General features: G+C 45.2%; 1 protein-coding gene across 2 annotated transcripts in view; it reads right to left on the reverse strand.

Annotated features, from left to right (window-relative positions):
* The window catches only part of CSGALNACT1 (chondroitin sulfate N-acetylgalactosaminyltransferase 1), a 326446-nt gene that overhangs the window by 44982 nt on the left and 256609 nt on the right, over window positions 1–24855 (reverse strand). The gene's annotated exons all lie outside the window — the stretch shown is intronic.

The raw sequence follows: 24855 nt of genomic DNA on the forward strand, positions 1-24855 counted from the left end.
AAGACTTCGTATAAACACAGAAAGAAGTTTGTAATGTTGGATACAAAGCTGTATTTATACTACACAGAGGCATTCAAAAAAGGACGGTAAGGAAACATGCCAAAATAAGATTGGCTGTGATGTGCAGTGGGGTTGCGCATTTTTTTTCTTTTCTGTTATTATCCACACTTTCTGAAATATGATTAAATACTATAGTTACTATACTTATTTAATTGTAAAAGAATGTTAAAATTATGTCTTAGAAATTACAGCCGTTTCAGAAGGACTGATTATAGCGATTTATTTGGGGCACTTCAGAGAGGCCCTCTGGAAGCTTCTGGAAGCATTAAAGCACACAACACATAAACTACCCAGCACAGTGGCAGGTGCACATCTTATTTAATTCCATATTGTCCTTCCTACCTCTGAGAAGCAGCACAGCTCAGTGCTCCCGAGCCAGACTACCTGGGATATCTATTCAAGGCTCCCCAAACTGTGCTCTACCACACGTCACTGGTACTGAAACGCCACGGCCGTGCCTGTTGGGTTGAAGTTGTGACCCGTCAACTCTCAGGATGAGCCTCCCAAGGGCCTGACCCAACAGAATTTTTCTATCAAATAAGCAAACGATTCCCAATGCTTAGGTCCTACAGCCTTCCCGACATCACTGGTATTTGGGGTGTTTTTTCTACAGTCAGAAAAAACTCCTGTAAAAATCCAGCAAATGGCCAGACAAGTTCCTCCATCTTTTACCTCTGACTTGCCATGTTTTCCACCGCAGCTCCCTTCCCTCCTCCTAAGCCCCACGTTAGCTGGCATACACCTCCTGGTCTTGGAAGAGCTGCAAAAGTGCATCTCCAGGGAAGTGCCTGCCCACAGGAGTCAGTTCTCACAGCCTCTGATAAACCCCCTCCTGTCTTCTCACTCGCTCTGCTTTTGTGGCCACTGCAGGTCTTCTTCACAAACGCCGCCCGGTTCCCTGCTCGGCTCTCTGCTGGACAGGAGTCTTTCACGCTTACCACGGGCTTTACAGCCTCTTTGATCCTTTCCACAGTTTGGCTCTCCTTCAGGAGCCCCAGAGAGGCGTCTGGTGCTGCGGACTTTCAAGGTCGTCATCTCTCACGGCTGTCCCAAGGGCCTGCCTCGAGGATCCAGCCGCGCAGTCCGCTGGCAGCCAGCTCGGTGGATTTAAGGACCCGAGCTCACCGTGACAAGGCCTGAGTGCTCTTCTGAGCCTCCATCGAGTGATTCCTTGGGTAACAGGGCCTACTGCTCAACGGCCCTCAGAGACATGGAAGCCGAGAGAGGTTTTGCTGAGCTCTTGCTGAAACAGAATTCATAGTCCCTGCGGGGGCCATTCATGGAAGAAGAAGAAGGTTCATTCCTTAGGAAGCTCAAAGGACTTCTTTGAAAATGTGAGGTGGTTCCCTTCAAAATCTGTTAATTCTTTCGGGCAATTCGTCTGCACTGAGGAAACCGGCCTCCGCCACCTCGAAGGCTGTCTGCAGCAGCTGGGGAAACCACCGACTCGCAGGGTTAGAAAAAGCTGGGCGAGTGAGAAAGGAGCTGCTTTTGGTAACAGAGGCCGCACAGCTGAGAGGGGCCTGCCAGGGGTCGGTGGCCATGCCTCGTCAAGCTCCTGGTGTCTGGTGTGAGCAAGCATTACCTTCTCCACGCAGCAATCAACGTGGGAGAGGCTGCCGACAGTTTAATGTGCAGATAAAAATGTACGTGGGCCGAAGAGTGTTTTTTAACTGAGTCATTTTCTTTCTTGGCACCAGGCTAAGAATCATGAAGTTTTAAAAATCTGAATCCACAGGTTTGAAAACACAGGTAGAAAGAGAGGCGAACCCACCCGAAGAGATGGGCATCTACTTAGGGAGGACCCAGGGAATGTGAGGATTCTTACTACAGTGATCCTCACGAGCATGTCAGAGGAGCTGCCTCCGTGAGCATGTGTCATCCGCCCAGCGCAACAGGCAGCAGCTTTGGCGGTGGCCTCCGGCGTCGCACCGCCTCCTGTGGAGGCTGGCGCACCCAGGCCGAGCGCGCACACCACAATTTCAGCTGCTGTCTCACTGTCTTCCACAGCCCATGCCTCGAAACAGTTATTGCATCAACTTTTTAGCATATTTCCCCATACTCTAATTAATTATGTCTTATAAATCTGATTTAGATCTCTTAATTCCATTTCAAATAAGTTATTTAAAACTCTCTTGCAACCTGCGTCCACTAAAACCCATACCCAGCCATCCACCCACCACACCCGCAGGCATGCCCTCCCACACCTGCTCACTGGCACTCTCTCTCGGTCTGCTTGTAACACAAAGGACAACACCTCAGCGCATCCTTGTGCCTCCTGGAAGTCTTCAGGAGCCTGAGAGCTCCTGAGAGCTCTGAGAGACAGGACGCAGGCTGAAGCTTTCTGAGACAGAAACGGCCTTTCAGCCAATGAGCGAGCATGTATACCAGCAAATGCAAAGCAAACCAGCTTTGCATAGGAGAGCATCATTTTCATGCATTATGTAAATTAAAGATCAAAATAAAAACTCTGAAGCTAGCTTCGATTTTGGGTTAGATACCCTACCTGCCCTCCTTCTCTCCACTGACCCTAACTTTATTTTGAGTTTGGTGTTTCTGCTTCCTGAGCAAACATCCTAGTGCTCATCTTACACTGCTCACGGGAGCCAGGCCGTAGATAGGATGAACCACTAGGTGGGGACACCTCCAGGCATCCAAGATACAGCTCCATGGTCGGTCTGCCGTGAATGTCTGTTCCTTCAGCAGGCGCAGAACTAATCAGACATAGGCCCCTCTCTACATCTCGTCATCAGTGTAGGACCTCAGAAATCAAGGTGCCAGACATCAAGGAGGTACCACTCCTTACCCTCACACTCTTACTTACCCTCACTCAACATGAGTGTCCACAGGTTGTGGCCAGTGCTACCTGCTTATCCCAGAAGGGTCTCCGCTGCCATCCCTGCCTTTCCTACCTTCCCACATGGAGCCTAGGTCAGGTCTCTCAGCAGGATAACTACAGTCCTCTGCCACTCCACGTCCCACTTCCAGGGCCCAACCCATACTGCAAAGGATATCGTTTGGCCCTTCACCTTGCTACAGCACCATTCTAATCCTGCTTTTCCCTCACCAGCTTCTTATAGCCTAGAGAATAAAGCACCAATACTACGGTCAAGCCTTCAAGACCTTCCATACTATGGCCTCAATCTACTGTCCTAATTGTAGGTCTTGCCCCTGCCTCATGAGAAAGGTGGGCTCCAGTCAAGCTGGTTCATAATGCGCATATACAACTACTCTTCCTCCCTGGAGAAACTGGAACCTTCCTGCAATGCTGGTGGGAATGTAAAATGGTACAGCCACTATGGAAAACAGTTTGGCAGTTCTTCAAAAAGTTAAACATAGAGTTATCACATGATCTAGCAATGCCACTTCTGGGTATGTACCCAAAAGAAATGAAAACAGAGACTCAAATAGATACTTGTATATACATGTTCATACCCGCGTTGTTTATAAAACCAAAAGACGGCAACAACCCAAATCTCCATCAAAAGGTGAATGGATGAAACACGGTAGATGCATACAATGGATTATTACTAAGCCTTAAAAAGGAAGGAAATTCTGACACATGCCGCAACAGCAGTGAATCTTAAAGACTAGTGTCATGTGAAATGAACCAGACACAAAGGACAAATACTGTATGGCTGCACTTATATGAGGTGTCTAGACTTGTCGAATTCCTAGAGACAGAAAATGGACTGCTGATCCCAAATGTGGTTACCTGGGGTTGGGGAAACAGGGAATGGGGAGTTAGTATTTAATGGGCACAGAGTTTCAGTCTGACATGATGAAAAGTTCTAGAAACGGGTAGCGTGGCGGTTACACAACAGTGTGAATATACTTAATGTCACTGAATTGTACACTTAAAAATAGTTAAAATGGTAAATTTTATGTTACGTATACTTTACCACAATAACTGGTCTGCTCTGAAGAGGTCTTGAACTTTCTCAAGACACACTTCCCCATCAGTCTTCCTTTTGTCCCTTCTAAAGCGGACCTCCTCCTCTGGGAAGATTCCCAGGACGTTCTCAACCCAAAGTGGCCATTCAATCCTCCAGACACTCTGGTCTTCAGAGATTTTAAACTTTTCTTTGCTGAACACTTTTTTTCAGCCTCTACAGACTCTGGAGCTCATCTTGTCCAGCCTTGTCGTTGCACAGGTGAACACACCGAGTCGCAGGCACTTGTGATCTGCCTGTGTTCACCGGATTCTTTAATGACTGACCAGAACATACCCTGTGCAAGGGTTTACTCCCTAGAGGTCACTTTTCATACGCGACATGAACAGCTCAGAGCAGGGCAAAGAGGCAGAAGCATGAAAAACAGAAGTCAAAATAAACAATAGAAAGTCTGTCATAAAAACCAATTTGGCTCATTCACCCAGAGATGATCTTCACATCCACCCTTAGAACTTTTCTTTTACGTTGACGCACAATTGTAACAGTTATTAAATAACAATCCCCTAAACTCATAGTCTACAATACATTCAAAGTAGTAAATTTTAAGAGGGGTTTTCATGAAAAAAACATTTCTAACCACAGAAAAGAGAGTATATGGGAGAGGAGAAATCTAGAACAGGCAGAAATGTTGGCCGAGATACAGAGAGGCCTTCTGACAGCAGGGGGAGAGGCAGAGCCTCATTTGCTTTAAGTGTCTGAGACGCTGAATATAAAAACCCTCTACCCATGTAAATCGCCTTTGCAGACGTCACTGTAAGAGCACACATAGCTTCCTGCCTCTGTTCAAGAAGAGAAAGAGAAACACCTGAGAATGATTTTAGTCCCAATAACAATTTTTAACAATTTTGGTGCTTCAGTGATTTTTGGTTAGAAAACCCTGCTCAGAAGGAGTAGGTCATTCCCAGACCCTGTGAGACGAATGAGACATTACTACAGTGCCGTCTGTTGTCAGCTCTGTTTTCTCAGGGAAAATAGTAGACATTTGACATTTGGGAAAGAGATGCTTCTGAGACTGCCACGAATCTTCGAATTCTCAGGTACTACACGTAAGTAATTCTCCCCATAAAAACAATAAAAAGTAACCACTGTCAGGCTTTTCCTCCGCTGCCAGGGTAGGGAAATGTCTGTACACACCTTGCTTTCCACTCATCTCAGTGCATCAGTCCATAGCAGCCTCTGGACATGTCCTGATGCAAGTTTATCACTGTTTTCAACCTTCACCAAATGTTTCTTTTGTTTGATAAGAAATGGTTGCACTGTCTGGTGTCCTTGCTGAAACAATCCATGAATTGCCTTTTCTTACTTCTATTTATTGCATTTTGTGTGTCTTTGTTCTTGTTACGAAGCCATGCAGACAACTTCATCACCTTAATCTATCGGAAAGTTCTTTTTTTATTTTTATTATTATATGTTAGTCACCATACAGTACATCATTAGCTTTTGATGTAGTGTTCCATGATTCATTGTTTGCGTATAAGACCCAATGTTCCATGCAATATGTGCCCTCCTTACTACCCTTCACGGGGCTAGCCCAGCCCCCCACACCCCTCCCCTCTAAAACTCTCAGTTTGTTTCCTGGACTCCATAGTCTCTCATGGTTCGTCTCCCCCCGTTTTCCTCCCCTTCCTTTTCCCCTTCCTTCTCCTAATGATCTCCCTGCTATCAGAAATTTCTAAGAAGCTCACTTTACTTAGAGCTCATCCTTACTTCATCACTGCTGCTAACAGCTGACTTCCTTTTCAGAGGCATCCCCTCCCCCCCCACACAAAGCTACAAGCCACCCATCACTTCAGGAAGGCTATCAGGTATTTGACAATGAACAGGAAGCGAAGCCATGTGATTCCAGTGCAGTGGGCTGGGATCTTCACCATGGACCTGGAGCCCGACAAGTTTCAGTCACGAGACATGGTTACTCTGGTCCTCACTGATTTTTCTTATGGGTACTATTTACTGTGGATTGTGTTTTATATTAGAAATATAAAAATGAACATAATAAAATCACTGTGCTCTCAGACAGAAAGGTAGATAGGTAAGCAACACAGACATAACTACATAAGTTCCTAAGAGAGTCTGCCAAGGTCTAAGGGAACAGAAAGGAGCGAGTCTTCTACCTAGTGGAGGGGATGAGCCGTTTGATAGAAGATAGTTCTCCAGAACTGAAGACTGAGTGGATGTTTGCCAGGACTGCAAAATCAGAGAGGGCATTCTATGGAAAGATAGCAGCATAAGCGAAGGTACTGAAAGAATGAAAATAAAAACCATTCTGTTATGTTTGGCAAACCTGAGGCAATTCAGGGAAGCTGGGGTGCAAAAGCTCGGTAAGGGACAGAGATGGGAGACGAAGCTGGAGAGTCAGGTAGGGCACGCCATGCTGGCCCGCTAGATTGTCCCCATGGGAGAAAACTCTGACCTGGAGCTCCGGGGAGTGCAGTGGGTTGTTCACAGAGGAGCCGGGAGCGTGGAGGGACCACAGGGACTGAGATCAGATTGCCATGAGGATAGAACCACGATGATTCAGCAGGACAAAGGCCGAAACTATGACAGTGCCAGTGGAGAGGATGAGAAGCAGAAAGAACTCAGGAAAACACGGTTAGGAAATGGGACAGCAGGCGGGGGGAAGGGAGAAACGGTGTGACTCCAGTTACAGGTGCGAAAAGGGTTTTGAGTAGAGCGTTGGATGTGCTGACTTCCGGAGCTGTATGAGGAGGTCGCAAGCTCAGCAGACAGGCCTCCCTTTGACACACAGAGGTAGGTGTTCCCAGCATGCAGAGGGTCAGAGCAGCCGGGAAGTCTGTAAGGAGAGAAGAGGGAGCCCAGGATGCAGGCCTGGGGTGTCCCAACCCTGCAGGAGCCATGTGTGTGGATGAGCAGAGGCGAGAGGCCAGGAGCAGTGAGAGCTGGACACAGAAGGCAGGAGCAGCCCGCCCGCAAGCGAGCAAGGGACTGCAGCGCTGCTGGCTGTTACAGCAAGCTTCAGTACAACAAGGACGAAACTGGCCCCCTGGAGGGCAAGCAGGAGATCACTGCTGACCTCACCAGTGAGGATCTCAGAGAAGTGTCAGGGCTGCAGGCCAGGCCAGACGTGAAGGGTGATGAGAGCTGAAGTGGCAGCACTGACTTGAGGGAGTTGAGTGTTTTCATTTCCTTGAAGTTGTCGAGTGACTGCTGCTGCCTGGGGACCTTTGCCTTTTTCTCTCCCTTCTGCCTGGGATGCTTTCCCCCAGGTCCAGGAATGGCTGGATCCTTCTTGCCAGTGAGTCTCAGCCCAAAGCCACCTCCTCGAAGAGGACTTCTCTGGTCTCACTCCCCACCCCCACTGGCTCCATCACTCTGCCTCGGCTTTCCCATTACCTGTTTGAGTGTTTGCATCACATGTTATGTGGATGTCTTTACTGACCCGCCTCTCCAGTGCTGTTCCCACCACTAGAAGGTAAGCTCCATGAAAACCAGAACTGTTTCTGCAACCCTAATGCATAGCCCTTGCACAGAGAAAGGGCAGGAGGGTGGGAAGGAAGGTGCTTGGTTAGAAAGGAAAGAATGCAAACAGTAGCAGCTAGAGTTCACAGTATTTTCTTAAAAAAAAAATAGGGGGTTCCCTCCGTAGCTCAGTGGGTTAAGTGTCTGCCTTCAGCTCAGGTCATGATCTCAGGGTCGTGGGATCGAGCCCCACATCAGGCTCCCTGCTCAGCAGAGGGTCTGCTTCTCCCCCTCCTTCCCATTCAGGCTCTCTCTCACTATCTCTGTCTCTCTCAAATAAATAAAATATTAAAAAGAAATAGGAAAGGGGCACCTGAGTGACACAGTTGGTTAAACGTCTGACTCTTGGTTTAGGCTCAGGTCATGATCTAAGGGTCATGAGATCGATCGAGCCCCATGTCCGGCTCGGCGCTCAGCGCAGTTAGCTTGAGATTTTATCTCCCTCCCACTCATGGGTGCGCGTGCTCTCTCTCTCAAATAAATAAATAAATAAATAAATAAATAAATAAATAAATCTTTTAAAAAATAGGAAAAAGAAACCACCTTTCATATGTTGAGAGGAAGGAACAAATAGAACCAGGCAATGAGGATGCAGGGATGGAATGACAAAGTGAGAGGTGGGTGGGAACCATGATCCAGAAAAGACACGGTTTTGGAGAGAGCAGCGTCACCTATTCTCCAAAACAGGGCAGAAATAGAAAAGCAAGGGTGCAGGTGGTGCAGGCTCGGGTCAAGGAGCCAAAGGAACCCTCGAGAACTAACGTTGTTAACTTCTCAGTGAAGTGGGAGGAAGGTCAGGCTGAGGACAAGAGGATTAAGGGTGGATACAGGCTGGGGGGCTGGGAGGGTGGCCAGAGAATGGGAGCTAGCACAAAGCCCAGCTGGGCTGGAGATCATAAATTTGTCCTGATATCAGCATGTATGGACCTTCGGTGGCTTTCCTCCAGCAGCATGAAGAACAGGCAAAGGAGGGGAAAAGATGGAGAGTGACTGATCTAGGACCAGGCTCTGCAGGGCAAGGACGTCAGGGTGCTGGGAAGCAAGTGGCTGAAGGAATATACTATGGGGTCCAGGCTGGAGAGGGAGGAGTCAAGCCTGAGGAAAGATAGGTCAAAGGACATAGACTGGGTCAGAGTGCAAACAAACAACAAAGAGACTGAAGTCAGAAGTAATAACAGAAGTCCTGGGGGGAAAATGGGTTTCTGATGATAAGTTTAATGAAGAAGATGGCAAGGCCCACACTGCTCTGGAAACCGGCCTCTGCACATTCACTCCCTCTGTGTCCTTGCGTCAGCCAGACCCCACCACATGCCGCTCGAGACCCCCGACTACATAGACCTCGTTTTCGCCCTGAGCTCCTACTTTTCAAGGACTGTGTGCTGCTTACAAAGACATGGTAGATCCATCTCTTTCCATAACTTTAAGAAAACAGTGGTGAAAAATAACGGTCTAGATGCCTACCTGGAGTAAAGGGAGTTCAAGGGGCTCAACACAGTGTGGGGAACTAAGATAGTGAGGAGTTCTGCAGGGATTCCAGAACAAACATCCGGGGGAGGGTAATCAGAGCAGCCACTGTGAGGGCCCGTTTCCGAACAGCTGCAGAACTTCCTCTCAACACACTGTGGGACAGTATGTCCAGGATGCTGTAGAAAGCAGATAACTTCAGAGCCAGGTAGCAGCAATGAGCAGGAGTTAAAAGGTCAAAGGGCAGGGAATGTGTGACCGTGTTATTGTCTCTGGCCATGACTTAAGCAACGTACTGCCAAAACAGAGGATATATTGCAGGTGTCTCTTTCTCAAACCACACTCACAAACTTTATCTTAGGCCTAAAAAAGTCTTCCAACGAGGTAAGCCAGTTACCCATTTCCTTTTACAGACGGGTGAATTGAGGCCCTCATAGCAGTTAAATAAGGATTTAGTTAAGTAAGGAACATTCAAGGTTACAATGGTGTCCTTGCAGATGATGGGCTAACGACTGCAGTTCAGAGCATGTCATGGTAAATCTCTTTAAACGTAACTTCACCATCAAAGGGATGTTTGTAATTCTTTCTTCTCTGCCCTTCCGTTCTTTTTGAGATTGACTTTCAAGAACAGAAAAACATCTACAAATATCACTTCAGAAAGCTAATCATTAACTTTCCAAAGTATATCAGGAAAGTCAGTCTTAAAACTCATCTTTGAAGATTAATATATTATGGATTCATTCATGGACACCAATTTCCTCATCTTTAAGAAACGGGATTAATAATAATACTTCTTCATAGGGCTGTTGTTGTAAATATCAAATAAATTAGTACATGGCTGGTACATGGGAAGTACTGTCAGTCAGCAATAGCAATAACCCTAATAACTGTTACTACTACTATAATTATTATGTCATCCTACTTTGCTCCATTAGCCATTTAATGCATTCTTGCACTTGGTCAGAGAGGTCAGGGCTCTGGGGCAGGCCTTCCTCTTGCTGTGCTACACTGGCATTCGATATGTTTGGAAGCTGAATTCAGTCATTCATTTTTAAAAGTCATCATTGTGGATCCAGAGATATGAGGATTCTTGAATATTCTGGTAAAAAGCCTGGTAATACGCAAATTAGCATATATAATATTTAAGTCAAGGAAATTTTGAGCGATATTGCAATACAATTTTTTTTTTACCTGCTGCTTGAGAACTCCATTTCTAACATATAGTCTCAACAGGAATTTTAAAAGCATTGATCCCATAGCCCTTTATCAGATATCATGACCTTCTGTCTGACTATACCATCCCCTCATAACCACACTGGTTAGCAAAACCCTGCACCATATCATACCTACACCACGCCCCAAACACTGACATAATTAGAACAGCCTCCTTCCCTCTGCCAGACACACCCAGGCTCCTGGCTTTGTTGACAGCTTCTGTGCTCGGCCAACTTCTATGCCAGAGACTCCGGGTCTAACTCTGGCCTCACTGCTCACGTTGTGCCACTTTAAACAAGAAATTTCATGACACAGGGTTCCTACTTCTTAGTCTTCAAGTTGAATCACAGTGTATGTTCAAAGCATCAACAACTTCTTTGTGCTTCAAGGAAATCATTAGTTGGCTCTTACATGAGCATTTATTTTATTTGACTGACTCATCTAATTAGTGATAAAAATTCATCTTAGCTTTACAAATAGGCTATAAGAGCAAATCACTGGCCAGCTGGGGGAAAGTATGTATATTTCTGTGGAACTTCTGAACTACATATAAACCACACCAAGCTGGAGCGCAAGAAAATAATCAGAAGACCTAGAATAATAGGTCACAATTTTCTACCATAATAGACATTAATTGACTTGTATTTATCCATGCCAGTGGAAACTGGTAGGCTTTAGAAAAGACAGATTCTTGGGCTCCATACCAGACCTGTTAAATTGGGTCTGAGGACTAGCTTTTGGGAACCACTGGCATATCCCAGACCAATACAAAAGTTAGAGAGTTAAAATGAAGAATTAGCCATTGTGATAAATAATGACGGTCCCAGTCAATGGAGTTTCTGATGGGAGAAGAGCTATGACCACTCTCCCTGATGCTTCTAGGGTGGTCACAAAAAGGAAGAGAAACCGATCCCCACACCAACCTGGAGAATCAGCATGAAAGGCACACTTTTAAACCCCAATCCTTTTTTTTTTTTTTTAGTCTTTGAACATCTATGTCATAGTACAATGTTTGGAGCTATGGCCCAAACCTTGGCAATATTTTAAATGAAATCTGCATAATGTATCATTTCCTGCAAACATTCCAGGGCCACAAGGACAGTAAGTAAAGCTAAGATGATAGTGAATAATGGGATATGCTTCTGTGAACCCATTAATCCAGGCACTCATTCACTCAACAATCCTTCAAAAAGCACCTGCCATTATTGGTAATAGACCAGCGTACACAAAGATGAATAAAACATGGATCTGCCCTGGAGAGCACAGAAACAGACATGAGCAGCTGTAGCACTGTGGTTAGGGCCAGGGGTGCTGTGAGAGACCCCAGCTTCTGCTGGGGAGACTCGGGGACAGCCGCCCAGAGAGGCAAGTATCTGAGCAACATGGAGGAAGAGAGATGTGTAGGGGGCGGACTCAGTACGGGGTGCATGAGGACTCTGTGGGCAGCCTGACCGGCATATATAATAGTGTACAACGGTACAGGGGAAGGATATGGTACATTCAGAAAAGCACTCAAGCTCAGTAAGGCTGAGAGGGGCCCGGTGAGGAACACGGCAAGACAGGAAGCTCAAGGGCTAGGCAGGTTCCAAATCATGATGGCCTTGTGAGTCATGAAAGGAGAACTTCCTGTTTGCCACCAATAAAGATTTGTGGGTTTTCTGTGGCTATTGGTTTGTGGATTTTCTTATACTTTTTGGACAACCACTATAACAAAAATATAACAATCTGAATTCTAAATGGTAAAAAAGTATGTTCTAACGGGTATAAAGTTTTGAAGGATAGCCCCCCTTGATATTAGCTTCAATTGCACTTTCCTCCACATCCCTACAAACACACAGTCAGACACGGACACACACCTCAACCTGATCGCCAAGAGATGATCACACATGAGTGAGTAAAATCAACACGTAGTGAAAGCGTGAAAAGTGTTTTCCCTTTGGGGTGAAAAACACACTATGAAACAACTTTAATGCTGACTATTGGGAGCTATGAGGTATGTCAGCCCAACAGAAACATCCTTTTTAATATAACGATCTGCTCAGAATGCCAAGGGACATTGTGGTCATGCAAGACCCCTGTGAGGTAGCGAGTCATAAAGTGACACTTGATAACAAAGCCAGGGAAAGTTCTACAGAGATAATCTGGCCCAGGAGAGAGGCAGACCTGCATTTTAATTCCATTCAACCATTAACTTGCCCTATGACATTGGATACGATCAGTTCTCAAAGCTTCAGTTTCCCCAACTATACAACACAGGCACTAAATAATACACGATTCACTGTGCCCACAATATAACAAAAAACTAGAAGAAACACAATTATAATCTTAGGATTAGGAGAGCTACTGCCTCTACAAAATTCCTGTAGCAACGTTAGTTGTAAGACTAATAATGTACTATTGAAGCACAGGGACAATTCCACAGTGGGGGGGCCTGGGTGGCTTAGTTGGTTAAGCGTCCGACTCGATTTTGGCTCAGGTCATGAGCTCAGGGTCGTGAGACTGAGCCCCACCCTGGGTTCCACGCTGAGTGTGGGGCCTGCTTGAGATTCTCTCTCTCCCTCTCCCTCTGCTCCTCCCCCACTTGCTTGCATGCACATGTGCGTTGTCTCTCTCTCTAAAAAAACAATTGCATAGGAAAGCAAAACAATGTGGTCTATTAGGTATGCAGTTTTCAGGTGATAGTTTAATATAAGGAATTTTTTAAACTTTCAGAATCTATAAAAATAGATAATATTCAACCTATTTAGGGAGTGCTCTCTAAATATTTTTTCTCAAGTAAGTCATGACCCCCAAGTTATTTGGTCTCTGCTCCCCTACCTTGCCACCTTGAATCTGAATGGGTCTGTGACTGCTTTGCCTAAGAGAGCACAGTGAAGTGATATGGTCTCCACTTTGCCGGAACACTTTCTCTGGGGGCCCAGACTGCCACGTAAGAAGTGAAAGTACTCTGAGGTCGCCACGCTGTGGAGAAGCCACGCTGCAGGACAAGCCACGCAATCCAGTTAGCAGTCCCGGTCCTCCTGTCGTCACAGCCCAGCTGCGGCACCTGTGAGTGAGCGAGCATCCGAATGGTCTGGGCCCCAGCCTTCCAGCCTTCCCAGATGGGGCCCCGAACATGCTGGAACAGGGCAAGCCATCCCTGCTGAAGCCCTGACCCATGGAGTCTGTCAGGACATGGAAATGATGATCTCAAGCCAGTAAACTGGGGGGTAATGCATACTGCAGCAATTATAACTAGAACGTGAACAACTGATCACGGCCTGTGAATATGCAAATGTGCTAGGTGTTCATTAAGAGCACAGGCACACATTATCAGTTCCTGGGCCTGTGGTTTTATCAAAGTCAGTAATTTGATACAGCTGGATTTCTTCTTCTTTTTCTTCCATTACCACTGTATTGTAAAATCTGGATACTTCATCCTTCTCACTTTTCTCATTAGTTCTGTCTTATTCTCCCTTCATATGCGTACGACGTCTTAACTGTAGTAACTGAGGCTTATAAAGAAACCCGGTGCCACACAAAGGGAATACAGTTCGAGGGTGTAAGAGGAGCTGTTATAACCAAGCAAATCTCCAGAATCAAAGGACATTCGTGCACATACAGACACAGAAATGTGTATGCAGCAATAATGGCTGGAACATGCATGTAAATATGCAAATGGGCTGTGCTGCTCATTAAAAGCACGTGCAAACATTATCAGTTCCTGTGCTCTTGGTGCTACTGACACCCTCTTATGACTCGCCAGGCATGTACCAGAGCAAAAGGCCCCCCAACCTCAGTATGGAGCTGAGCAGAGGGAGCTCCCTAGGCAGGACTAAAATTTTTCCTCAGAAAAAAGTTCTGGGTCCACGAAACCCATGGATCAATGGGCAGCTGAGACCCCCAAACGCCACGCAATGGAGCATGGCTACAATAAATTTAGTCTAGGAACCCTTTCAAGTGGATGATATCAACACTTACTTTGGCTATAAAATCACACAAATAAACAAAGACCCCTTGGTTAAGTACCCACTGATAGTTATTTTGAATATAAGCTCTTGGTGAGCTCTCTAACATAAAAACGTACCTGGTTGTGTAAATTGTTAACTTGAGACACATAAACTCAAACAAATCAGTAACTGCCTTAACTAAGTAGTCTAAATATACTAATTAAAAGAAGAGACCGGCAGAGTGGTTAAGAAACAAACAGAGCAAAACTATAGGCTTTTTACAAAAAACTCACTTCGAATTCAATAAGTGACTTCCAGTAACTTGAAGGAAAAAGGATGGAGAAAGATATATCCTACAAACATTAATAAAAAAGGAGTGGCTGTGTAAGATAAAGTAGACTTTAGAATGAAGAAAATTACTAGAGACAAAGAAGGACATCACACAATGATAAAAGGTTCAGTCCACCGAGAAGACAGAATGATCCTAACGTGTGTGCCCCAAACAACAGAGCCTCAAAAGACAGAGAAGGAAAACTGATAAAGCTGAAGGGAGAAATAGACAATTCTACAGTTATAGTTGGGAATGTCAATCCCCTTTCAGCAACGAATAAAAATACTGGACATAAAATCAGGAAGAAACAGAAGATGTGACCAGCACAATCAACCAACAGGATCTCATTCCCACAGATAGACTATTCCACCCAACAATAGCATAGTACACATATTTTTCAAGCACCATGCAACATTCAACAAAATAGACTATATCTTGGGCCATAAAACAAACCAACAATTTGAAAAGAATTGAACTTATACCGCGTGTGCTCTCAGTTCATAATGGATTCAAAGTAGAAACCAATAACAGAAAGACCAAGAAAATCTCTACACGCTTGGAAATTAAATAACATGCTTCTAAATAATCCATGGGTCAAAAACGGAATCTCAAAGAAAATTTAAAAACAATACATTCAGCTAAATAGTTCACTTGCTCTGTAAGGTTGTTAGATATAAGAGAGGTGGTATTCTAGAACAGCTACCAAGAATAATTATTTTGAAACAGTCGATTTTAAGTTATTTTTCTGCCAGTGATACACAGTTCTGTTATCTGTTAAAGCCATCCCTCATTTATAACAATAAAAGTATGAGTACGTGTGCTTGAACACCCTAGAGCAGTGCGTGGCACATTCTAGGTGCTCAGTAAATACTTGCTGAATGAATCAGTGTTGACTTTCTCACCGTGGGGACTGGGAGGCAGTGGACAGGAAGACAGACTCCAGAGCCAGGGTTTCCCGGGCTCACATTCCAGCTACGTGTTCTTGAGCAAGCAACTGAGTCTTTCTTTGCTTCTGTGTTCTCACTTGTAAAATAAGAATGACCATAATAAAAGACCTATCTCAGAGGATTGTTGTGTGGATTGAAGTATATATACAGCACTTCATACATACAATATTTTAGGGATTCAGTTAAGCGTTAGCATATTACCTTGGGGTGTGGGAAGAAAGACTTTTGTCAATGTAACTAGTACATTTCTAACTAGTACAATGAAGGTCATGTACTAGTTAAAGAGAGAAGGCCAAATGTATTTCATTTCATTCATACTCTATCACAGTTTCCAGGGACCGGCCGCCTGAACGGGTCCGCATTCCAGAACCACTACGTGCAAGTCTACTCGCGCTGTACATCTGGCGACTCCTCTAAAGCAGGGGCCCTAACTTTGGTGGCACACTGGAATCACCTGGGGAGCTTTAAAAATACTGATGCCCAGCCCCCCCCCCAGAGACTCTGATTTAATTAGTCTGTAGTACAGCGTGACCCCCCAAGAGATTGTAATGTGCAGCCAAGGTTAAAAAGCACTGCTTTAGGAAATATAACTTTAATGCTTCCACAATCTAGTGATTCCCAAACGGAGGCAAAGTCATTCACAGGCAGTCACGGGGCACTGGTACTCTTCAGAGTGATTCTAGGAGCTAAGTAATGACAGAAATAATGCCTCCCCTTTCTCCAGCACTGAACTGCTCTATTACTCTAAACTGCTTCGGTAAAGGAGCGTTAATGTTGCAGAGGCCTAATGTGACAGAGGTTTTTATCCCTTGAAGGCTTAATAGTCAAATGAAATGGGAGCGAACAACACAGAAATCGAGAAAAGCTTCCAGCCCTCTGCACCTGTTATTCTCCTTAAAAGGACCTTCAAGTCCATTGTGCATCTTTGCCATGGGAGGACCCATAATGATCTTGAGAAGCCCTGGTTTTCCCTCTTATATAAAATCCATTTTAGGTAGTTAGTGTTTGGATGGTGGATGTTTCTATGAGAAGAATGTGGAGAGGAAATATTGGTAGCACGAGTAAATCATGAACGCCTGGAGAACGGCTTATTTAATGGTTTTCAAGAATGGAACACAAAATGTAGACCAAAGGGTAAGTGGTCTCAGGAATGACTGCTCTTATAAGATGGGGGTCGTTATGATGTGGAGATAAAACTGGGAAGAGATATGCAAAAATACACTTTAGGAAAGGGTCCCATCTGTAAAACTTGAGTAAAAATTGTCTTCTAGGTCCAGGGCCCCATCCATTCCAATAAATATGGCAGTCATCACAGCTGTCGCTGACACAGAATAAGGCACCTCAAGAGCCACAGACTGTCTTCCTTCTTATGAGAGTTTATTCTCTGAGTAGACCATGAGGGAAGTCTCTAAGGACTGGAGGACTCCATCCATGGTGAGAGCCAGGGTTCTCACAGTGTCATTTGGAGACCAGAAGGCCAGGGGCCCTGCAGGCTGGGCTGTGGTTTTACCAATGTCAATAATTCAATACAGATGGATTTCTTCTTTTTCTTCATTATTGTACTGTAAAATCTGGACCCTTCTTCCTTCTCATTTTTCTTATTAATTCTGTCTTATTCTCCTTTGCATGCTTATGACATCTTAACTGCAGTTAATAAGCTTATATAAGCTTATATAGAAACCCGGGGCCACTCAAAGGGAATACCAGTTCAAGGGTGTAAGAGGTGCTGTTATAACCAAGCAAATATCCAGAATTAAGGGACGTTCATGCAGACACAGAAAACCTGGATAGTTAGTATTCTTCATTAAGGCCCCTCAGAGACTGTGAAGTTTAACAAGGACCTGAAGGGAGAGCCACATTTCTTGACTCAGGTGAAAAAGACCCCTGACCCTGAGTCACACCAATGCATATCTTCAGGATCCTCCTGGTGCACGGGGACTCGTAAAGAACAGGTGTGACTGAAGCAGCAGGATGAGATTCCTCTTTGTGGCAGAGCCCTCAAAGAATAATTCTCGAGATGGTAGGCTTGTTTTCCTAAGTTTGAATTATGAGTAACTACACCGATGCCTATTTCAGGGGCCTCCTTAAATTCCGATCAGTGAAAAGTAGTATATTTTACACAAACCCAGCCAAGAGCACAGATGCTGAAGCATCACTGGGTATCTTGGATTCTGGGTGAGTTAGAGATCTGGCGTCCAGCACTGAGGAGAAAAACGAGTATCAACAAGGGCTCGTCTCTCTTCTTGTCTCCCAATCCCACCAAGCCTACCCCAGCAGCGTGTCGCTGTGCGGTCAGGAGAGACACGGAGCACACTGGCAGGGGGTGGAGGAACTTTTACTCCTCCTCAATGGCTGCACTGAAGTTTTCACACGGCATTGAGTGTAGGCAGGAGCAGTGCATCTGCCCTCGTCTCTGCTGCTCCGGGTCTCGCTCGCTAGAGAGGCAATGCAGGTGCCACTACTAGCATCAGGTCGCTCCCCTGCACGAAGAGCTCAAATGTCTCCCACGGCCGGGAAGGTCAAGGTAAACTTCTTTTTCCAAATCTTAAAGGCTGTCATTAATCAGACACTAGCCTTATAATGTGACAGATTCCACGTGGCTCATAAAATCGCAACGACTCTTAAAATCACCTCTCACTCCTCTGCAGCCTTGCTGACCACTGCTCCAGTCCACCGGGCCCCCCTGCGTCTGGACGTTTGCCCTCACAATCTGCCCCATACTCCCAGCCACCACCTTACTGAGCACACTGTTCTGTTTTTAGCTCCATGTGTTTACAGTGTCTCGTTTTCCCAGCTAGAATAGGGATTTTTATCTTATTTAAAAATTTTTGCTACATCCTTGGCCTAACAGATGGGTAGGCTCTGTAAACACAGGTGGACACCTGTGACCTTAAGGGTTGTAGTGGAGCTGCGGCTGTGAAGTCACAGACCTCTAGCTAACTGCCCAGCCCAAGGACATCAGCAAGGCTACCCTAACCCCCCAACTCCCAAATAACAGCATGGGGCAGCACCCAAGGAGCCCTTGGAACCACAACTGGGGACACAAATACATTCTTAGTCAAAATCATTTCTATATCCTCAACACCCAGCACAGTAGCTGGAGCACAGAAAGCGCTCAGCTCAGGTCTGCTATGTGATTATGGAACGTACTACATCACCAGAACACTGGTGTTCCACCGGCAACTCAGAATTTAGCTGCAAACGTGTATCAACCCCATTTATGTGCAAAGCTAAAAATTATGGACAGACAGGGACAAAACAATATTTTCTCTTCCTAAGTAAATTTTTAACACACCTAGAAGTATTCAAAATAATTCTATAAGAGTAAAAGAAATGCTGGTGGGAGTGGAGGGGATCTTTTTTGTATGTACTACAGCTACCTGATAGGACACAGGCAAACACATGCATTTACACATGAGCTCTTCCCACCAATTCTAAACATCTTATGTCTGTCTCATTAAATACACATGCACACATATGCACTCCTGCACACACACACACACACACACACGCTCAGAACAGCTAGTGCTCTATTTCTTTCTCTCCTTCACTGCTCAGCGTCTACATCACACTGCCAAACAGAATTCTCTGTGATGACAAAAATGTTCTTAATCTGTGCTGTCAAATGGCTACTGGGCACATGAAATGTGGCTAGTGAAAGTGAGGAACTGAAGTTTAAATTTTATATAATTTTAATTTTAAATAGCCGTATATGAGTGGCTACCCTGTTCGATAGAGCAATTCTAGATCACATAGTCTATATCCAAGGACTCCACTTCCTCTCCTTCCTTTCCTATCAGATTTCTACCCCATCATACCACAAAAATGCTCTCACCAACCGAGGTCATTGATGACTCCTTGCAGCAAAATCCAACAGACACTGCATTGCTCTGCCTCTCGCCAGCACTCCATGTGAATGCTCACTCTCTCCATCTTAAACTCTCTTTCCTTGGCTTTCAAGGTACCACAATCTTCCTGCCTACTTCCTCTTTTAGTCCCACAAAGTGTCATTCCTCTGCCTATCACGCAATTATGGGTAGTCCCCAGAGTTTTGATTGTAGGTCTCTCTCCACTCAGACATCACCGCCAGAGAACCTCATCCATTTCTCCAGTTTAAATTTGCATCGGCCCCCTAACAAGTCCCAGCTCCAGCTGTAAACCTGATTTCTGTCTTGAACTACAAACTCATATTCCAACGTTCTCAGCCTCTCCCCTTCTGCGTCCCAGAGACACCTCACAATCACCCACCCAAACTGATCTGATCATCCCTCCACGTCCAGCCCTTCCCCTCCTGAAGAGCAGTGACGGCACCCACGTTAAAGGAGCTGCCCGGATCTGAGACGCATCCTTCACTCCTTCTCTGCGCCATGTGTGGTACACAGTGAGCTTTAGATAAATGTCAGCTATTGTCACTATCTAACCAATCGTCATCTCTAGAACTGCCCAGTTCTCTTATCCCTACATCTGATACTACAGATCAGGCTAGCATCATCTCAGCCCCATATCACTACAACAGATCTCCATCCCCCTGGGCGGAGTCCCTACAACTCATTCACCACAGAGCAGCCAAAGCAGGACGTCCGCATTCTGATAGTATCACCTTTCTGTTAAGTGACCTTCAGTGGCTCCCTGGTGTCATCCAGGGCATGGAAAGCTAACACATTTTGTCATCTGGTTTTCAGGGACATCCCAGCCTCCTATAAACACACCCGACCCTGAACTCAAAGGCCCTGTCAAAATGCATTCCAGCCCCAATTCACCAGGCTCTGGTGCCCTTATTAGGGCTTTGCACACCATCACTGTGGGTCCCAACCCCCATTTCCAGCCTACCTCCCCTCCCTTTCCAGCTCCCTTTCCTCCCTGAAGACTTAGCACGGACTATCTTTCCCTCGGAACCAATCCTCCCGAAAATCTACAAGAATGGGCTTGATGTCTTTCCTTCCTATGTGCTCGCTTCCCTGTAGTACATGCATAATCTCTGTGATCCAAAATAGCACCTTATCACTGTCGCTGGTCACCTGCTAACCTGGCTGCCCACCTAGACTAGGGAAGCTCTTTTATTCTTGTTTCAGTGCCTAGCTTATCATAAGTACTTATAAATTACTGCACGAATGAAATGAATATAGATGATAGATAGATAGATAGATAGATAGATAGATAGATGTATTGTGTATAGTTTTTTAGGAAATATATTATCAAGGTACGTTCTTCTATAATTTTCTCAAAAAAACAAGCTTCATGCAGTTTAGACATCTGAAAGACATCTACAACTTGGAAAACAGACCCCCGTTTTCTGCCAACACACACACACACACACACACACACACACACACACACACACACGCTCCACCCAGAGACTTCCCATCTCCATTAACAGCAATGCACCCTTCTAGTTGCTCAAGCTAAATTCCCAGTCATCTCTGACTCCCCTCTTTCTCCATCAACCCACTGGCAAACCATACTGGCTCTACCTTCAAAATATGTCCAGAATCTGACCACCGCTAGCCACCTCCGCTATCACCACCCTGGTCCAAGCCATAGCCATCCTGGTTACTGCCTGATGACTGTGATAACCACCTAATGGTCCCCCTGCTTCCACCCTGCCACCCCACAGCTTACTCTCAACCCAGCATCCAAAATAACGCCTATAAACTATAGTCAGATCATGTTACCTTTCTGCTTAAAACTAGCCAGGGTCTCCCCGCTTCACTGAGGGTAAATGGCCCACATGATGTGCCCCTGCCCCCACCTGATTGCACCTCCTCCCTTCCTTCCCCTTATCCGCTCTGCCCCAGCACACGTGCATCTCATGTGCTCCTGCAGCATACAGGCAGGCTGCTGGCCAGAGCCAGCGCACCAGCTGCTGCTTCCCTCTGGAACCCTCTTCCTCCAGGTACATGAATGACTTGCTCCCTCACCTTCTAAGGTTTCTATTCAGATGTCGCCTTCTCAACAAGGGTTAGACTATCTTATTTAAGACGGTTGAATTCTCCCCAGCAGCCCACACTCTCCTTAAACTCCTTCATTTTTCCCATGTAAAGGGAATTATCTTTTCTCTTACTATATAATTTGGTTATTTCGGTTTATGTTTGGTCTCTTTCCCAAATGGAACGTCAACTGCATGAGCCTGGTTTTTTGTCTGGGTGTTCGCTTCCAGATCTCCAAAGCTGGGGGCACAGCTGACACATAGTGGATGCTCCGTGTGGTTGTTGAATGAATGGGGACTAAAAGGGCTATCTGCTAGTTAAGTCCTGTGTGAATGGGCCTCAGGATGTACCACACGTCCTCTCAGGAGGCCAAGGCAAAGAGTACACCTTTATTATATTTGGGGAAGAAAGGTAACCTACATTCAGATGTCAACTCACACTTTCATGTGAAGCTTTTCTTCTGAAGAATTACCTCAATTCTTTCTCAAGCTGACAACTCTAAAGAGCTTAAATTTTATTCCTGAAAGCTTATGCTCTAACATTTACTCATGTTCTGCCCCAGAGACTCATCTATCATGTTAATATTTGAAAAGCACTATGAAAAAACTATACCCTAAAACACAGTATTGCTTTAAAAAGACAAATGATTTCACTCCAACCAATACCCAGAAGAGATCACCATCTCACCTCCTACCAGTAGCTACGGTGTCTGGCAAGAAAAGGATGGGTTTCTTTTATTACTACTGCTCTGGGTTAGTCAAGCTGGTCCCAGATCCAAAAAGCACAGCCCATAGTCAAGGAAGGGGCCATCATGTGTCAAGACCATGGTGGAGTCTTAGCCCTGGGTGCAAAGGGCAAAACAAATGAACCCTGGGCCAGAGAAACTAGAATCTAATAGCAATTAACATGATGAATGAAAAGTCAATAAAAATAATGGGTAAAAACCAGACAAGAAAAATGGTCAGGCTTTGAAAGACTCAGCCGTTCACAAACCCCTACAGGCAAGAAGCCACAGCCTGACAAGTGTGTCTGCAGCTTCAGCTAAGGGGCTTGGTAGGCGCCTGCGCTCACAGCCACTCTCAGCACAGAATGCCTCTTTACACGCCAACTGAGACATCCTTCCCTTGCCATCCATCTCCTAATAGGATTCTAATTAGGAAAACACTGGAGGGACCATGAAATCACTGCGCTTTCTAGCCAAAGCAGGCTTTGGGTTTTTGACTGGAACACAGCAGCTCAGAGAAAGAAAGAAGAAAGAAGAACACTCACATTTTAAGATATGCTGAAATAGATGGAGCAAACATTGATATTCATCCTAGATCCAAAATTCTCCATATCATACACTTCCCAAGAGACAGTCTCTCACTTCAACAGACACCATATGCACAAAAACTATGATTAACATCCTACAGGCCTCTCAAACAGGACCACTGATACCCAGGATAATACTGCAGAATTCTAACTTTGTGAAGAGAACTTCTTAAAATGTCTTCATTGAGAAACTTTTAATTTTGTTTATATTAAATGATTATTTTGGAGATGAGTCAAGAAAGGGAGATAAACCCACTGCTGTCTCAGTGGTGTCTTAGAGAAAATCAACTACAATTCAAAAGGGTATGAGGAGCCAGGGAAAGAGTGTAAAAAATTTCTGGGGCTAAAAAATGCTTTCTGCAGGCCTACCAAGAAATAACAAAACGCGTAGTCTTAATCATGAACATCTACTGTGCCAGGTACTGCTCTAAAAGCAGTGTATTACGTGTGTTAATCCATATATTCCTTGCAAAAACCCCAGGAGGTATTACTAATGTCCATTTTACAGGTCAGAGAAACTGAGGAGCGGAGGGGTAAGCATCCTGTCTACATGACATAATTAAATGCTTCAGCTGAGATTTAAATCAGGCAGCCTGACTCCAAAGCCAAACTTACAAGAGAAGACAGCTCAGGGATGGGATTGTCTGATAAATGTTCCCACTGTTAGATAATAGAAAATATATGTATTGGTCTCTGTCCCTGGTTCCTGGGCACAGAGCTCCTGAGGTCCTTATAATTCCCTAAGTAAGAAGGGCACTAGGAGCAACTTTTGTTTTACTCATGGTCTTGGTCTTTGATCCAGGTTCTTGACCCAGGGCTCCTGAAACTCTCAGTAAATTCATAGGTGATAGGAGAGACTTTTGTTGTAATGAGGTGACTCTGGTTGGGCTCCTGGATGAGGGGCAGTCACTGAAAGACCAAACCATGATTAGAAGCTTAGAATTTTCAGCCTGTCCCCATTCTTTTGAGAGAAAGGCTGAAAATGGTATTAGTAATTGATTGTGACCATGCAATGTAGCCTCCATAACAATTCCCAAAGGACGAGAGTTCAGGGCGAGCTTCGGTTGGTGCACAGTGGAGGTATAGGGAGTGTGGCATGCGCAGAGAGGGCAGGGAAGCTCCGCCCTCCTTCCCACATACCTCACCCTGCGCATCTCTTCTACCTGGCTGTTCATCTGTATGCTTTATCATATCCTTTCATAATAAGCCTGTAATCTAGCAAGTACAATGTTTTTCTGAGTTCTGTGAGCTACTCTACCAAGTTAATCAGACCCAAGGACAAGTTCTCCAACCTATAGCTGGTCAGTCAGAAGCACAGTGACAATCTGAGCTTGCTCCTGGCATCGGAAGTGGTGGGGGGCGGTCTTGCGGGACTGAGCCCTTACCCTGTGAGAGCTGATGCTTCTGTAGGTAGAGACTGTCAGCATTGAGCAGAACTATAGGACACCCAGCTGGTGTCAGAGAACTATCTGTTGGATGTGTGGGGGAAACCCTCACATAACACAGTGGAATTGGGTTGAGAACCCTTTTACCTGCGCACAAGTCACAGCAGAACTGGAGGGTTCTTGTTTCACACAGAGCTGAGATTGCTGAAAAATAATGATGTTATGATTGGGTGTGGCCAGGAAGAAACAACGGCCTCCATGTGAAGGGCGGGAGATGTGTCTCCTACAGATACAGCATGGAGATGAGAGATGGAAAAGCCAGGTTGCCTAAGCCAGGTGAATGGAGAGGGTGGTGTGAATCACAGTGGAACAAGGGTGTCCTTGGAAGAAAAGGAAGATGACCAAGTGAGAGAAACAGGAGGATTACTAAAATAGGAATGGCAAATGCACAATTAAGTTAGCTTTCTACCTTAAAGACTCAAATCGAGAAACAGAGATAGGAAGGAATAAAAGTGTCATATTAAATCATCACTGTCAAACATTTATTGACTAGACAGTGGTTATTTTTATATGTTTAGACCTTAAATTCCTAGTCTCTCTCCCAGAGGAAAAATCGAGTCAACAAAAATTTACTCATCACTCTGCAGAGCCATTCTTTACTTAGGTCTCAAAGGAATCATTCTCTTTTATCCTGGGCAAGATCAATCTCTCTACATGCGCTGCTGTTCCTACACCCTCTGTGAATTCAGGTATTCATTCAACAAACATTTATCATGTGAATACCAGGCACACTGTTTAGTCTTAGGGCTACAAAGTGATATGAGAAATGTTCCCTCACCTCAGTCTACTGGGGGGA

The sequence above is a fragment of the Ursus americanus genome, chromosome 27 (assembly GCF_024610735.1).
Source record: "Ursus americanus isolate L20-20 chromosome 27, mUrsAme1.1.p, whole genome shotgun sequence".
Classification (NCBI taxonomy): domain Eukaryota; kingdom Metazoa; phylum Chordata; class Mammalia; order Carnivora; family Ursidae; genus Ursus; species Ursus americanus.